The sequence below is a fragment of the Rhinopithecus bieti genome, unplaced genomic scaffold (genome assembly GCF_001698545.2).
Source record: "Rhinopithecus bieti isolate Rb0 unplaced genomic scaffold, ASM169854v2 scaffold_7724, whole genome shotgun sequence".
NCBI classification, from domain to species: domain Eukaryota; kingdom Metazoa; phylum Chordata; class Mammalia; order Primates; family Cercopithecidae; genus Rhinopithecus; species Rhinopithecus bieti.
The window spans coordinates 160,534-165,717 of record NW_016805612.1 but is presented as its reverse complement, the minus strand read 5'-3'; the positions used below and the strand labels follow the sequence as shown (position 1 = coordinate 165,717).

Sequence of the window (5,184 nt, the reverse complement as noted above, 5' to 3'; positions counted from 1 at the left end):
AATGGATTAAATTCTCCAATGATAAGACAAAGATTGACAGATTAGAATTAAAAAAAACTGGATATGCTGTTCACAAGGAAAAAATAATTTCCTTTTGTTTATTAAGGCCAATGAAAACTACTTTTAGTCTGATTTTCTTTTTAAAAGTTTTGATGCTGTCTGAAAAAAATTAATCATTCAATATATTTAAATATCTGACAATGTTGCAAATATCCAGTTCTTATATATTTTTACTCTAGTCAATCTAACATATGGCTAAAGTAAAATCTGTTTAAATCAGGGATTCTTAATATATTGTTAAAACTAATTAACAGATGTATATAAGTATTTCATCTTATAGCTGTATTCTGGTTTCTCAATAAATAGACTGAGTTAGCTTTATTGCAGTATCAAAAAAGAAATTCCCTGATAAACACCAGTTCTGCTGTCTGAGAGCTCTCAGTTCACTGGTTTCTACAGCTCTTGGCTTTATTTTCTGGGATGTTCTTCCTATTCCACTGTTGTTCTTGAATATCTGAAGGGAACGTTGGAGAATATGTCCTTTTTAGGTACTAAGCAGATTTCTTAATACAGTAACTCATTGTAGAAATTCTGGGCCCCCCAAATTCTTTTAACTCTTAATTTGTCATAGTGTCTCTTACTCTTGGTTGGTTAAACTTTTGCCAGTAGAGTCAGTCCTCTGGATTTGTGCACTTTACATTCGTAGATTCAACTAACCACTGATCAAAAATATTTTTAAGTGTCTATACTGAACATATACAGACTTTTTTAATTATTGCCAAAACAATACAGTAGAACAACCATCAAAACAGCACTTACACTGTATTATTAATAGATATTTTAAGCAATCTAGACATGATTTGAAGCATATAGGAAGAGGATGTGCATAGGTTATATGCAAATACTATGACATTTTATGTAAATAACTTGAGCAGCTATGATTTTGGTATCTGCAAGGAGTGCTAGAACAATCCGCTATGGATACTGAGAGATGACTGTACGATCTGTCAAACGTTTGTATCCGAACAGTCCTATGTGCCAAAAGCTACACCCACAATTCTTTTTGAGATACTCCTCTTTCTAGATTTATCTTGAGTTTACTGACCTCCTGGATGAGCCATGTATACATTCTCTTCATCCTAAGCATTTTTCCCCCAATAAAAGATTTTCTGTGGGCTATTTTGAACCATTCACAGTGTTTAACTAAGGAGGTGATGATCATACAAAAGATTTGGTCGTTTTCTTGAGATGTAGTCTAAGTTTTGTTGCCCAAGCATATGATTTTTTCTCTCATTAACTGCATCTTCCAATCCTGCTAGAACTGAAGTTTCTAGATTCCCTCTATATACTTTCATCCCAGGATCCTCTCCATACTTTCATCAAAATTCTATAGAACTTCTCTTACTCTTGTAATACCTAATCAAAGACAGCTAAAAATAACAACCCAAGCACCCTAGCAATATTCTTACATTGCAATCTCTTTGTCTAAAGCCACAAGTTCAATAGGTACATTTGCTCACTTCCATGATATCGCAGATGACATATAACCCAAATATGACATCACTGCATAATATAGATCATCATTCTTCTCATCCTCCAATAATATTTTCCTCATTACCTACCACCTGGCTCTGAGGTCAGTAGCTCATATTTTATGTCTTTGTGAAGTCATCATCCTACTTCTGGTACCAATTTCTGTGTACTGGTTCAGATTTCTATATTTTTTTAGATTTGCTTCAGTAGCAGCAATCATAAAATCCCATTAATTTACAATAACAAAATTTATTTTTTGTTCTCATTACCTTTGGAAAGCTAGCAGATTGGTAGCTGCAGCTCTGCTCCCCAGGCCATCTCAATTTAGTTTCCCAGTTCCCTCGTCAACATATATTGCACGTATCGTAGAAAGTGATAACTACACATGCAACATGGGCTGGTTTGCAGCATACAGAGAGCCCAAGCAAAAAAGGGGTGAAGATCTACAGGGGTCAGCCTGGGAACAGTGCTCTAAGAGGTTTGAATCTATCTAAGCAGATCTTTCCTCCCATATTCCAGGCTCATCACTTCCTCCTATTTCAATGTAGCTAATCCATACACAGATATTCAGACAGCTCCACATACTCTTGTTCAGCTGTACTGAATGAGACATTTCCACAAGCTAAGCCCCAGCTCAAATTCTGTACAGGAAGCTCCCGATGCTGTCCCAGAACTCACGGGCCAATGTGCTCTACTTTGTTGCTGAAGTTTGGTCACCTGGTTCCCCTGACTTCAACTCCTCCAGCTTCTCATCATTTGGCAATCCTTTGCTGTCAGTCCTTCTGGGCTTCCCAGTCACTGCTGGAGTACTTCTGTCCTTAACGCTAAGGCTGCAGTGACAGGCATAAAGCTCTCCTCCAGACCCCGGATTCCATTTTTCCTTCCCTTCTGTATCCTCGCTGTATATGTACTGTGAGTTTTCGACACTCTCAGTTTAAAGCCATGCTGTGACTCTGGCCTTTCGATGAGGCATCATCCTCTGGCTTCTGCAAAGAGCCTGACACAGAGTGCCCTGCAGAGAATAGTTTCAAGATGTCTCCAGAGCCCTGGAGCTGCGTGAGTGACAGAGGGCAGTCCAGCTGTCTTAAGGACTTTTTTCTTTTTTTTTCTCAAATCAGGATCTTACTACCTGGCTCAGATGGGAGTGTAGGGGCATGATCACAGTTCGCTGCAGCCTCAAACTCCTGGGCTCATGCAGTCCTCCTGCCTCAGCCTCCTGAGTAGCTAGCACTACAGGTGTGCACAATCAAATCCAGCTAATTTTCAAAACCATCAAGGTCCTGCTATAGTGCTCATGGTGCCACTACATTGCTGGTCTGGAACTCCTGGTCTGAAGCAATCCTCCCGCCTCCACTTCCCAAAGTGCTGGGATTATAGGCAAGAGCCACTGCGTCCAACCTCTTAAGGACTTTTTGATCCGGCTTCAGTTTCTGCTCCACTGTTGGTACAAACCTGCTTTTTAAAACCGTTTGGATCACACTGGTGCTGCATCAAAGCCTTCAGCCAACCTGGGAACTGACCAGGACTCTGCAAATTCCTTATGTAAATACCAGATCTGTTTTATGGGCGGGGCACCTGGCGTCTCCATTTACCTCCAAATTTGTTGATGCCAGATTGCATTTTTCTGTCATTTCAGGGCACCAAGGAAGAGAACCAATGGCAGAAGTCACACGTGCAAGCAAGATGGGAGTCTGGAGAGCCTCAGGCTAAATCACGAGTGCTCAGCCCTCTTCTCTTTGTAAGGGCAACTGGGTCATATCTGCCAGCTTAGAGCTGCTCTGTCCACAGCCCTAAAATTTAACGCCTAGAAAAATCAATGCACTTAGCAAACTCTCTCAGCTGGTGATGAAACCTGTCACTAGCGAAGGGACTCATCCCAAGGGAGCTGAACACCTGCCCCTGTACCCTGACAATGGATAAGAAACAAGCACCACTGTGGATGCAGCCCCAGAAGCCTAGTGTCAAGGGGGCGCGAGGCCCTGCTTCAGGCTGGGGGCCTGGGGAGGGGCTGGTACCTCTCCACCTCCTGCAGCTCCTGTTCCTCTGGCTCCTGGTGAAAATTCGGGTCTGACACCTACCAGGTCTCAAACCCATAGCAAGCCACAAGGCTTCACATTCTGAGATGCAGCTAGAAGAAGCTGGTATAATATATGGTCATGCACTACCTAACTGCATTTCCTCAACATGGGACTGCGTATATGAGAATGGTCTGTCCCATGAGATTATAATACAGCTGAAAAATTTCTATCACCTAGTGATATCATAGCCATAGTAATGTCAAGGCCCAAGGTATTACATGTCTGTGGTAATGCCGGTGTAAACAAACTTGCCACACCGCCAGTCATATGAGTAGAGCACAAACAATTATATAATACATAGTCCTTGATCATAATACACAATTATATTACTGGTTTATGTATTTACTATAGTATACTTTTAATCATTATTTTAGAGTGTACTCCTTCTGCATATATGTGTCAACTATAAAACAACCTCAGGCAGGTCCTTCAGGAGGTATTCCAGAGGAAAGCAATGTAATCACAGATGACAGCTCTCTGTGTGTTATTGCCCCTGAAGACCTTCTGCTGGGACAAGATGTGGAAGTAGAAGACAGTGATATTGATGATCCTGACCCTGTGTAAGCCTAGGCAAATGCATATGTGTGCTGTAGTCTTAGTTTTTGCCAAGAAGTTTAAAAAGTAAAATAAAATAGGAAATAGTTTATGGAATAAGGATATAAACTATTTTTGTACAGCTGTACATATGTTTGTGTTTTCAGCTGTGTTATTACATAAAGGTCAAACTTTAAAAATAAACAAGTTTATAAAGTAGAAAGATTGCAGTAAAGTACAGTAAGGCTAATTTATGGTTGAAGAAAAACATCTTAAAAATAAATTTACTGTAGCCTGAGTGTCCAGTGTTTCTAAAGTCTACAGTAGTGTAATGTCCTAGGCCTTCCCATTCACTTACCACTCACTCACTGACTCACCCAGAGCAAATTCCTGCCCTGCAAACTCCACTCATGGCAAGTGCCCTATACAGGTGTACCATTTTAACCTTTTATATTGTATTTTTATTGTACTTTAAACATAGCTACGTTTATATGTTTAGATACACAGGTGTTTACCATTGTGCTACAATTGCCTACAGTATTCAGTACAGTAACACACTGTACAGGTTTCTAGGAGTGATAGCCTATACCATACGGACTAGGTGTGGTAGGTTGTACCATCTAGGTTTAAGTAAGCATACTCTATCATGTTCCCACAACAACAGAATCGCTTAATGAAGCATTTCTCAGAACATATCCCCATGGTTAAGCAACCAATGACTGTATTTTCTGTCTACCTTTCACCTCCATAATATGTATATTTTTCTACATTTCTCATGGTAGAGGGAAAGAGCAACAGGACTTCCAGAAAAAAAACTAATGTGTCTTCAGGCTTCTGGTTGTATGTGGCTCATGTTATATCTGAGCGTATACTACTGGACAAAGTGAGTCACATAGCCAAGGCTTACAATGGGATGGGGAAGCATACTTTATTTTCTTGAAGGCGCTCTAAGTCACATGGCATCGATGGGGTCATAGTGTTCTTTTATAGTGAAGAGGGGAGCAAATAATAGAGGATAATAATATAGTCCAGCAAAGAT

The 5,184-nt window shown here is 40.3% G+C and overlaps 1 long non-coding RNA gene across 1 annotated transcript in view; it reads left to right on the top strand.

Moving 5' to 3' along the window:
• The window catches only part of LOC108530295 (uncharacterized), a 13,359-nt gene extending 8,795 nt beyond the window's left edge, over nt 1-4,564 (top strand). Inside the window, exon 3 of the long non-coding RNA XR_001885791.1 lies at nt 3,170-4,564. This is a non-coding gene — a long non-coding RNA (uncharacterized LOC108530295). The remainder of the gene's footprint in view (nt 1-3,169) is intronic.
• Nucleotides 4,565-5,184: the final 620 nt, after the last annotated feature.